The sequence below is a fragment of the Monodon monoceros genome, unplaced genomic scaffold, assembly GCF_005190385.1.
Source record: "Monodon monoceros isolate NGI ecotype Baffin Bay Population unplaced genomic scaffold, NGI_Narwhal_1 Super_Scaffold_19, whole genome shotgun sequence".
In the NCBI taxonomy this organism is placed as follows: Eukaryota; Metazoa; Chordata; class Mammalia; order Artiodactyla; family Monodontidae; genus Monodon; species Monodon monoceros.
In genome coordinates this window covers 24,121,486-24,134,281 of record NW_021703775.1, presented here as the reverse complement: position 1 = coordinate 24,134,281, position 12,796 = coordinate 24,121,486, and the positions used below count along the sequence as shown (strand labels likewise).

The window sequence follows — 12,796 nt, the reverse complement described above, 5'->3', positions numbered from 1 at the left end:
AAGAAGTGTTCTAATTTCATTCTTTTACATGTAGCTGTCCAGTTTTCCTATCACCATTTATTGAAGAGGCTGTCTTTTTTCCATTGTTTATTCTTTCTTCCTTTGTCAAAGATAAGATGACCATACATGCATGGGTTTATCTCTGGGCTTTCTATCCTGTTCCATTGATCTATATTTCTGTTTTTGTGCTAGTGCCATACTGTCTTGATTACTGTAGCTTTGTAGTATACTCTGAAGTCAGGGAGCCTTATTCTTCCAGCTCCATTTTTCTTTCTCAAATTTGTTTTGGCTATTCGGGGTCTTTTGTGTTTCCACACAAATTGTAAAATTTTTTGTTCTAGTTCTGTGAAAAATGCCCTTGGTAATTTGAGAGGGATTGCACTGAATCTGTAGATTTCTTTGGGCAGTATAGTCATTTTCACAATGTTGATTCCTCCAATCCAAGAACAGGGTATATCTCTCCATCCATTTGTGTCATCTTTGATTTCTTTCATCAGTGTCATAGTTTTCTGCATACAGGTCTTTTGTCTCCTTAGATAGGTTTATTCCTAGGTATTTTATTCTTTTTGTTGCAGTGGTTCATGGGAGTGTTTCCTTAATTTCTCTTTCAGATTTTTTGTTGTTAGTGTATAGGGATGAAAGAGATTTTTGTGTACTCTGCCATCTTGGTCCCACCTCTAACAATTAGTATTTACAATTTTTTATTTGTACTTGTGATTTAAATATATTGGATGTGTTTTGTATCATTGCAGTTTATTATTCTAATTGAGGATCAAGTTGTGCCAACTTTGGCCCAGGGGAGCAAAGAACATACACTAATTCAAGCCAATTAAGAAAATAATTTGTTAATGAGCGCGAGAGAGGTGTTTTGTGAATAGAAATATAAGAAGTTTTTGTACAGACCTGAAACTAGAAATTGACTCTCTTTCTTTTCATATACTTTCTCTTCATATCTGCTTAATTCATCTCTCTCTGTCAATTCACTCTCTTAACTTCATTTTCATAGTGGGCACAAGTTCTTCTGAGTTTTATCTACTCCATTCCAGCTTTAACTTTAACTAAAAATCTTCACTATTATTATCATCTACAAACTTCAGGAAAAATGAGACCACCAGGAATTCCAAACCTATAACTCTCAGAGCTCTAAGACACCTCAAGATTTCAAGGCTCATATTATTGCCATTAACTTTGATGGCAGTAAGATCAATCTCCTCTTATAATTACAGCTTATCTCCTTCTGAATTAAAAATAGGTCACCTCATGCATTTGAACATTATTTCCAATGCTAGATTCTCGTTGATTACAAGCTGATATGACAGAACACAGAATATAGAAATTCACGTGGTGCATCCAGGTTTATCAGTAACAAGTTGAATTTCTAAACACCCACTGAGATAGACTCTAAATATTCTGAAACCTGGATATTGAGTTTTCTAAAAGAGGTAGTAGAGAAAAAACTGCCATTGAGGCTTAATGGAACAGACCTTATCTGGCAATGTAAACAACTGACATCCTACTAAAACTCTAAGGTGTTGTTCTCAACTTTAAAGACATACAGCACTTTCTTCTGATTATTGGATGTCTAGTAATTCAGAGACCTTAAATTTAGGATTCTTAGGAATTGTCCAGAAGCCTCTCACTACAGAAATCTTCCATCCAAGATGATGGAACATGTTGTTGACTACAGAAAAACCAGCTTCCTTCCAAGACGATGGACAAGATTAATTTTCTAGTTCATCATCACTTGGTTTGCTTTTCCTTTACTATTAATATTAATTGTTAGTGTATTTTGATACCCTCAATTAAGTAACTAAAAGACATCTCAATATGATATCCCTTATCACCATTCTATTACTTTGACTCTGTATGATCTTTGGCAACTTAAGAGAAAACAAAATTTTATGATGTATTTTTCTCAGATCATAGCTATGACTATGAATTTAACTGTCTGCTGACCAATTAAATAACTGTTCCTTCAAATATTAACAAGGTAGATTATTTTTATAGAACCTTCCATAACTTAAAGTTTCCTCACATTATTAATCCTAATCTTTGTATAATTTTATAAAAATGAAAGCTTTACCTGACATTGGCAAAATGCTTTTACTAAAATCATTACAACTGTATCAGCAAGACTTGGCCTTTTAGAAATGAGAACACCCTCCCTACAACAATCAGTTTTTTATCTTCAGAGGCACAGAAGCCTGCTTTCAGGAACTGTTTAACTCTACTCTACTCAAAGAATCTGCCCAACTCGAGGGACAAAAATTTGCCCTGTCCCTGTTGTACTAATGTATACTCTTACGGTTGACCCTTGAACAACATGGGTTTGAATTGTGTGAATCCACTTACATGTGGATTTTTTGAATAAATACATACTACAGAACTGCAGAGGGCCAACTCTAAAGTTATCCAACACGTATTTTAAACTACATGGAAGTCAGTGCCTTAATCCCCACATTATTCAAGGGTCAACTGTATTCTTAATATAATGTGCCTACTAGAGTACTACTTATGTGAAATACACATACCTGCCACACACTAACTTAACATGTGTATTCAGGATAATTGTTAGAGATTTTTCCAAAATTTTAAAACTATCAGGAAATCATGTTTCCCTGAAAAGAATGCTCAAAGCCCTGTACAAAGAGGCAAGCACATTCCACTTCCAAAAATTTCCTGTAAGGAAAGCTAATTCCCTTTTAATGAATAATATATGGGCTAAAACTCCCACAGTAAAACACACACACACACACACACACACACACACACACACACACACACGCACAGACAATGGGAAAAGAATGTCAAAAACTTGTCTTTAAACCTAGGAAAACTTACGAATTACACAGCTTTATCTCCAGAAGCCCAATAAACCAGTTTAAATTTAAACTCATTAGCTAGACCTATCATTGACAGTCACATTGTTTTTTATTTATTTTTAGCTAGTGAAGGAAAAAAATTGTACTCTAACAATCACTTCTTGTTGTGCTTAAATACTGGAGAGCAAGTAGAATGATCCATGACTAAGATAAAAAAAAAAAGGCTACCTTGCTTTCTAAAACAGACACATGTATTTTCATTGCCTGGGTTTTATATTCTAGGTCCCTGGCTTTGAGAATTACTACAAAAATGAATGAGAAATCATTTTGTTTCAGGTAATTTCTCTTTTTGCCTTTGGCCAATGTATCTCATCTAGAGTACTAAATGTTACAGCATAGCCATTATCATGTCAGATGATTCAACAACTCATCTTATGGTGGAAGAAGGAGGGTTTAACCCTAGTTTAACTATAGGCTCTGTTCTCTGTACAATCTTTGGATCTTGATTAAGAAAATTTCAGCAATGGTGAACTGAGAAGAAGAAAAGCAGTCCCGTACATCCAGAAGTTGGCCTGATACTATCATCAAGCCACAGTGTTGCTGGGTGCTGACCCAGCACTCACAGCAGGGCTATGATGTTCTTTTGTTGAAGATAAATGTACACAATGTGTACACAAACAATGTGTTTGTACACAACATCAACATGAGACAAAGTCATGATGGATGAAGACAAAACCAAGACTACTCTGTAATCATGTCTGTGAACACTGTCCAAATCACAAAATTGACCAACATCCTCTTATCCTGGCTTATATGAGTGACTACTGCTTCTTTGTCAATTATAGTTTTTTATCTTCATTCTAGTTTTTCCTCCTAGATTATATTTACTTAATCTTAGAATTGCTTCTGCTTTCTGAAAGCATCCAGTCCAGAGCAAAGCCTTTTTTCCTTAACTCCACCGTCCACCACCCACCCCCTAGTTATCTTAGACAAGCCCAATCCGTGATGTTTTCTAACACCCTCCTACTAAGTCACCACACAGTTCCCCATGGTGTGCATTCTCCCTCATTGTAAGAAGCAATGAACCCAGCTTGCTCAACTACAGGTGTGTTCCTGGTAATGTTTGGCTGGAGAACATTGACAGATTGAATGCTATAAAATTGCCATTTTTGTAAGTCAAAAGTTGTATATTGGACATTTCATACAGTTCAAATTAATAGATCAAACATGGTGGTTTTGAGGGTCTATCTCAATGGCAGTTCTCTGAGAAGTCCTTTCCACTACTAGATGCTAGACTATTTGTGAGAACTTAATAGAAAAATATGGCATTAATAGATGAATAGTTTTTAAAGTAATTTTGTCTGGAGAGAGAGATAGGAGGTAACTAGATATTGGATACATTTGAGAGGGTTTATATGCCAAGACAGAGATGAAAGTAGAAAATGAAAGTTGAAAATACCACAGAGAGAGAAAAATTGCTGGAGTTCCAGAAACATGGAAAGGGTTGGGACTTAGTTGTCGAGGAATAATAAGCCCAGGAAATGATAATTGCAAACAGTAGTACACACAGCACACTTACTATGTGTCAGAGACTGTTTTTTTAAAACCTTGCAAGTTGAAACTTGAAAAACATTGTGCTAAGTGAAAGGCACCAATAACAGAAGAACAGATAGTGTATGATTCCATTTATATGAAATGTCCAGAACAGGTAAATCTACAGAGATGTAACATAGTTTAGCAGTTTTCAGGGGCTACAGGGAGATGGAAATGGGGAATGATTGCTCATGAATACAAGGTTTCTTTTTAGGGTTAAAAAAATGTTCTAAATTTGGATTGTGGTGATAGTGAATATACTAAAATCATTGAATTATATACTTTAAATGTATTTATTTTGTGATATGGGATTATATCTCAATAAATATATTTTAAGAAGCCTTACAAGTGCGTATTCAATTTATTAAGTGATGACTTATTTAATACTCACAAATACCCCATGAGGTCAATATTATTATCTGTTTTATAGATGAGAATACTGAGGTACAGTGAAGAAAGAAGGAAAGAATCAGGAATAATACTACAATTGAAATACAAGGAGAAGATATAAGATAACGTATAGGTAGCTAATGATCAAGAAGTCGAAAGAATTCCTGCTCTGTGGTTACTATTTAATTTTTTTCCCCTTGAAGTAGGAGATGAGGTTACATGCAGAGAGAAGGATAATTAACTTAGGGAAAGTAGGTGAATTTCAGAACAGCTAAGCTGGTCAAACACAAGTAGATAGATTTCTGAAAAGCACTGAGGAGACTGAGAGGCTATATACCACAGTTTACATGGTTTCAACACCCAGGGCTATGACATTTTCTCCAGCAATGCTTGGATGCCATGAGGTAGGAGAAAAAGGCATAGATTTGATTGATTCATCGCCAGGGAATTTTAGATGGGGGTAGAGCTAGGTTGTTAAGGGAGCAAGGGACAAAGTGCTCTGAAGGAAGAGGGAGTCCAGATAGTATGTGGAAGGAAGTAAGGCCCAGCGAGGGCTTTCAGACAGGGCAAACAGTACAGATGAAAGGAATGAAAGTCTACAACTGATGAAGAGTATGGGTGGAAGGAATGAGTGTGAGAGAGCTTAAAGAATTGCAGAGTAAATAACAGAGCTTAAAGAATGGGAGAGTAAATAACAAGAGCAGTGGTGTGTTGGCAAGCTTTTAACAGTCAGCTCTCTGGGATGAAAGTCCTGATTTGTAGGTCTTATTGCTTTCTATGGTAGTAGTATGGATACTATTACATTTACCTAGCTGGTAGGACCCTACACAGTTGCTGGAGACCAGTGCAGGACTCCAGTTCTATGGAAGTTCAAACCCTCCTCTCTCTTCCTCTCAACGTTAACTCCCCTGTCAGAGAGCACTCCTCTCCCCTTCTTGCAGGTGCTGCTCTGTGTTCAGGGGACTGAGTAAAGATCTGACTCAGTGCCTGGTGCACCCAAACACCATTTCTCCTGCCATTCCCAGAAAAAAAAAATCAAAATTGACCTTGTGAAACCATGCTACTCTTCCCTATGCCTTAGGGCCCAGTGGAAATAAGTGGGTCCCCAGGGAAAGATTAATAATTGGACACCCATTCAAACTACATTTTTGAAAAATAATCACCTTTATTTAGAAGGGGCAGGAAAAATGAGTTTTCTATGAACTCGATGTTATATTTACTTCTTTCTTTATATTAAAACAAGTTGTCTAATTTTGTTAAACTCTAGACAATTTCTTGGTTTCAAATTTACATGATAAAATTATTCATTTGTTTTTTGCACATATTACTTTGTCATATAGTGTTTGGCTTTAGAATTCTAACCATCTTGGTTGGCAGAGGATTGCCAGTTGGATGCTCCTGGTTGGTGGAGTGTAACTAGACTTTTGCTTATTTCTGAAAAACACCCATCAGCAACAGGTCATCTCCTAGAGTTTGTTTTCTTTAAAATGTTTTTTCCACATAACATCATTGTCATGTCATTTGGCTTTGGCAGTACTGTAAGGACACATTTCTTATTTGTCCCATTGATATTGTAGCTCCCTTTCTAGATCCATTTAACTCTCCTGCAAGTAGAAATGTCAGGACGTACTTTTTCATGGGTGCTGAGCACGGTGCAGTTCCTTGCCTTGTAGGAAAGGATAAGTGAGTTGTATCTCTCCTCCACATTTGTCCATTGCTTGAAAACAACCTGGACATCCAACCTGAGCCAAGTAATCTGTTTGGTGGCTTACCTGGCTTAGATATTCAGCAATGTCATCCACAGACCCTGGAAGGGCTTGGGTGACTGGGAATCTCTATGGGCCAGCTTCAAGGCTCGCTGGTGAAATGGTAGCCAGAGTTTCTGAGACCTTGAGGATTTATAAATAGATATATTCACTGCAAATAGTGAAGCACATGTGGTACCATGTCCACAACTTCCTGCAGCTACTGTCCTGGGACTCTGCTACCCATTCTCTGAATTGCTGCAAAGCTAGGTGGCAAGCACGTGGTAATGAGCAGACCAGTTCTTCCAAGGGTGCTGGGTCTATATGGGTGGATGTTCATTCTGCTGCAGGATTTACCACTCTCAAACTTTGTACCACATCCTTGGTCTTGGATACAGGATGGGATGTTTCATGGAATTCTGGATGGTTTGTCCTTTGCATTTAAATGATGATGGAAGCAACCTAAATGTCCATCTACAGATGGACACATATATACAATGGCACATATATAAAATGTGGCACATATATACAATGGAATATTACTCAGCCATAAAAATAAACATTACAGGGACTTCCCTGGTGGTGCAGTGGTTAAGAATCAGCCTGCCAGTGCAGGATACACGGGTTCAAGCCCTGGTCTAGGAAGATCCCACATGCCACGGAGCAACTAAGCCCGTGTGCCACAACTACTAAGCCTGCGCTCTACAGCCTGGGAGCCACAACTACTGAGCCTGCATGACACAACTACTGAAGCCCACATACCTAGAGCCTGTGCTCTGCATCAAGAGAAGCCACCACAATCAGAAGCCCATACACTGCAACAAAGAGTAGCCCCCGTTCTCCGCAACTAGAGAAAGCCACGCACAGCAACCAAAACCCAATGCAGCCAAAAATAAATAAAGTTATAAAAAAAAAAATTACAGATGAATGGAAGTTGTGGCACATGTATACAATGGAATATTAGCCATAAAAAGAAACAAAATTGAGTTTTTTGTAGTGAGTTGGATGGACCTAGAGTCTGTCATACAGAGTGAAGTAAGTCAGAAGGAGAAAAAAAAAACCATATGCTAACACATATATATGAAATCTAAAAAAAAAAAAAAAAAGGTTTTAATGAACTTAGTGGCAGGACAGGAATAAAGATACAAACGAAGAGAATGGACTTGAGGACATGGCGGAAAGGGGGGAAATGGAAGCTGGGATGAAGTGAAAGAGTAGCATTGACATATATACACTAACAAATGTAAAATAGATAGCTAGTGGGAAGCAGATGTATAGCACAGGGAGATCAGCTCTGTGCTTTGTGACCTCTAGAGAGGTGGGATAGGGAGGGTGGGAGGGAGGGGATATGGGAATGTGTGTATACATATAGCTGATTCACTTTTTTATACAGCAGAAACTATCACAACATTGTAAAGCAATTATACTCCAATAAAGATGATAAATAAATAAATAAATAAGGATGGACACAGGCACTGGTCAACTTTTTGACCCAAGGTACATATGCCAAGTTTCCAGGAAGCTGGCCACATTTGAGGTCAGTTATCTCATGAGGAGATAGCTGCTACTGACATCTAGGCTACCTGAAGCCTGCCTTGAGAGGGCATGGTGTGCCACAATAAAACATGCAGACCACTGAAGCTTGGGGTGGCTGAGAGATACTGGAACATTAACAGTGCTCTAGACATGCATTATTTGAATGCTTTATCATCCTTTACCTGTCAACCTAAACTCTTGAGAATTTTGCTTCTTGGCAAGAGAAGCAGGCAGACAACCAAACACAACAACACTCTTCTGAGAGCCAGTGACCAAGAACTGACAGGCTGGCCAGGGCCAAATGAGTAGATAAGCTGGTTTCAGAGGTGGGAGACTGTCCCTTTTGCGATAGATACCTCACCCAGGCACTTCAACTATGCCATGACATCACTTTGCTAGCCAAACCACAAAAGACAATCTAAATGGTGTTTTGTCGATTGTATGCTTTACAACCAAAGTTTCAGAAACACCATTTCTGATATTTTTAGTAGGACCTGTACTTAAAATTACTGCTATGTGCCCTTGAGATGGCCTTGACTTACAGGACATACATTTTCATAGTCCCATTCATGTCATGCTTTTGGGGTGATGAACATTTTCTCAAAGATGGCACACCTTATTGATCCTGTGCCTGTTTTCACTGGCTTCCTGAAAACACCCTGTTATCTGCCTCCCCTTGGGATTGGAGGAAGCTCCTGGTTTGTGGCTTGATTTTGAAGGGCATTATACTAGACTCAACTCCTAAAAGCACATAGTCAAACAAGACAGAACATTTGAGTATTTAGCCAGTCTATGTCAGACCAAAATATTTATTGAGTATTTATAATTTGCCAAGAAACGTTATCTGTAAATTGAGCATGAGGTAGCAAGAAAAAGAGGTAGAGAAGACAGCTTTCAGGCAGAGGGAACAGCAAGATCCCTTTGTTGGGGAGGCATGGCAAATTCAAAGAGCTGGGTGATGCTCATTGTGCTGGATTGGGGAAGAGCTGGGGGGAAGTGGGGCAACATGATGCTAGAGATGCAAGCCAGTGAGAGAGCATACAGACTTGATTTTTTAACCAGTAACTTCTAGGAGGCATGAACCACCTTCCCTTTTGTCTAATAGCTGCTAGTTGGTTATTGGAACTAGAACAATTTTTAAGATTAGTTTTATTTACTCCATATAAGCATATGCATTAACCAGGAATAACAATTTTAAAAGGCAATTTCAAAAGCCTAAGAATTAATACAATGAATTTTCCTAGGCAGTTTTGGAGTAGAAAATGTTGGTGACATCAAAGTAAAAAATGTCTGCCTGACACACATAAGTCTTGCAGGCTGGACAAATCCTCCTACAGCACCAGTGTGAAACGTGGTTTGTTTTATTCTGCATATCCTTTTCAGAACATGAAAAACAAATGATGACCAAATGACAGTGACATCCAAATCATGAAACTTTATGTGCACTAGTCAGGAAAAAACTGTAGATTTTGACAGATCCTCACACAGTATTAAAAAGAAGTTTTCTAAGTTTTAGAAACTGATAAGCAGCCTGTCCCAAAGAGGGAAGACAGCAGCTTCAGGATAACCTGCCAACTCACCAGGATTCACACTACTCTTTAATCACTCCCTATGAACATTTGACTAAATAGTTTACCTTGCCTTAACACACACTCTGACTTCCTCTCACAATGTTTAATGAACAATATACTTCCTAAATTAGCTTTCAGAAATGAACAAAACTTGAAACTTAAGACTCTCTCCCCACTTTACAAATGCCAAAAGATCCTATTTTAAGTGCTCTGGTTTACCGTTCTATGGGTAATTATTATGTCCTTCAGGAGGTTTCCAATGTTCTGCTTTTTTGGTATGAACCGCTGTGTGAACAGCAAAGTGAATACTCCCCAAAATGCTTTTAACACTTCCTTTGGTGGGATCCAGGTCAATAGCCTTCAAGGAGAACTTTTCAGTCTCTCCCTTATGACCTGTTTCCCATAGGTGAGATGAGCAGGGATATGGTCGGTCTTGGATCTCAGTGATTCCATACACCAATGCTCTGCTTCAGAGAGTTTACTTAATAGCATGTATACTTCACCCATCATGCTGTACAAGCTCTGTGGGGCAAATTGCCTTGATATTTTCTGAATTGCTTCCTTGTATACACTAAAAGCATCCTCATAGTGTCCCTGCTCATAATAGTGTTTCCCCATGTTGTACAGACAGCTGGTTACCGAGCTCTTATGTGTGCATGAGGGTCCCTTAGGTTTTGGAGGGAGATCTCAGAACACTTAAGAAATGTGCATCAGGTTTCTTCTGTCTTTCCTTGGTTCATTAGAATAATACCGATGTTTAAATACGAAGAAGCCAATGTAGGCATGCTCCTGATTGCCAATTTATAATAATGTAGTGCTTCTGCAAACCTGTTGCTCTCTTGTAGAAGTAACCTTACATTATAAAGCATGTCAGCCATGTTGCTTTGGTAGTACAAAGTATTTCTATAGGTGCTTTTAGCTTCAGAAATTTTGCTCTGACTCTTCAGAACATTTCCAAGGTTACTCCATCCTTTATCTAGGTTTATTTTTATCCCTGACCTATATAGTATTTCCTCATTCTGCCAGTCACCATTCCTGATTGCAGTCTTGAGTTCATAGAAAACAATTAATGTAGCTGTAGCATAAAAGATCAAGCTCTTGAGAAACTACTTTTAGACATTGACATAAAGGGCTCTGGCATCCACTGTAAGGAGGAGGCAGAAGCCAGTACTAGGAATATACAATACTCATTGTGCAATTACAAAGGAGATATAGAAAAACAGGTTTGTGGCAGGAACAAAATGTATTATTAACAAAGATAAAGACAGAACAACAATGCTTTCCATAGAGGCAAGCTGTGTTCTCTGTGATGCATTATTATTTTTAATAAATTTATTTATTTTATTTTTGGCTGTGTGTGTCTTCATTGTTCCACGTGGGCTTTCTCTAGTTGCAGCAAGCGGGGGCTACTCTTCGTTGTGGCGCACAGGCTTCTCATTGCGGTGGCTTCACTTGTTGGGCTCTAGGTGCACGGGCTTCAGTAGTTGTGTCATGTGGGCTCTAGCGTGCAGGCTCAGTAGTTGTGGTGCAAGGGCTTAGTTGCTCCGTGGCATGTGGGATCTTCCCGGACCAGGGCTGGAACCCGTGTCCCCTGCATTGGGGTTTTAATGCCATTTTCTACTTTTGATGCAAAACTGGGCTCAATCTCTGAGTTCCGGTACTCCACATCTGAATGGTAGCTATGCTCATTTACATTCTGCTTGCTGTTTGTTACAAATCTCCTGTCGCATTCTCTTTCTATGCTTGGGCTTTTCAAACTACAGTAGGCATGGAGGAGTCCAGCATAGAAGGCTACAGTGTGTAGGTTTCTCCAATCACAAATTTGTTTTGAGCAGGGGCATGGCATCCATTGACTAATTAAAACTGAGGGCATCTGGGCATAGCAACAGCCAAAGGTTCCTGGTTGGCCAGTAGAAGAAAATGAGCATGTGAGGTAGGAGGTAAGCAAATCAGCAACTGGGTTGTCAAAGCTGGAAAAGCTTAGTGGTTTGTTTCCTATCCAGTATAAACAGACACCAAAAAGGGAGGTTCCCCAGAAAGTTAATAAAGTAATGCTGAGAAAAAGAGACAAGTTCTTCCTTTTGTAAATGGTGGGTAAGATCTGTTTCATTTTCAGCCTGTGAACGACAAACATATCATAAACTGCTGAAATTGCAAGGACAGTCACTCCTTGTTCCTTCCACAACACGCTGCATCCTGCCCACAGTACCATGCCCAGCCCCAGGACCTGGCTGAGTAGTTTCTTGTAGAATAGTGTTTAATGTAGCAGGCAATGAGAGAAGAGATGCTGGCCCCAACATCAGTCCATCTCACAATTCCTGCCACTGCCTCCATGTGAATGGAGTGAGAGAGGAAGAGCAAGCCAGCCATGAAGGTCCAATGTCCATCACAAGGAGTATCTTGGAGAAGTTCCTGAAGAGACCCGTGACTGCCGGGTGCAATAGGACATTGATGAAATGGTAGCTCCAGGGATTCAGCCCCCGACGGCCTGGTTCAAGGGAGAAGAAAGAGTGCAGAGTGGCCAGTAGGACTGTGGCTGCCACTATAGGTTAGAAGAGTACCCCGAAAATCATTGTAAAAAATGTGGACCCATGGAGTTTCTGGGAGAAAATCCTGATTAGTCTTGATAACACAGCTTTGCTCTTTAACACATTACTGTTACCATTCTCCTCCTATCTTTTTGATTATGTACCTCTTTCCAGCTCTCCTTGGCTAGCATCTCCTCCATATTTTTCTCCAGAATGTGGAGATTTCTCTCCAAGTTCTGTCTCCTGATGTTCTTTCTCTATATACTTTGCATCTCTGTTGTCATCGTCTCTGAGAGCTGCAACTCAATAGATGCTTTCTCCATCTGTATTCACTAGTTTTGATATATGAAATTTTCATCATTATTCACTTTTTATTAATTTCTATTGTTTGTTTTTAGCCTATGAGCTATTTAAGAGAATTTTTTCTATGTTTTCAAACATCCGGATTTCTTTAATTTTTTTTTCTTTTTGGTATTGATATATATTTCAGTTTCATTATGGTCACAAAATATTGTCTGTATGATCTGGATTTTAAAATTTTATTTCATTTGTTGAGACTTTCTTTGTGACCCAGAGTTTGGCTCTGTGAATATCTACTTATTGCTCAAATA

At 38.8% G+C, this 12,796-nt stretch overlaps 1 pseudogene; it reads right to left on the bottom strand.

Annotated features, from left to right (window-relative positions):
• Nucleotides 1–9,880: 9,880 nt before the first annotated feature.
• Nucleotides 9,881–12,385, bottom strand: LOC114900436 (annotated as a pseudogene).
• Nucleotides 12,386–12,796: the final 411 nt, after the last annotated feature.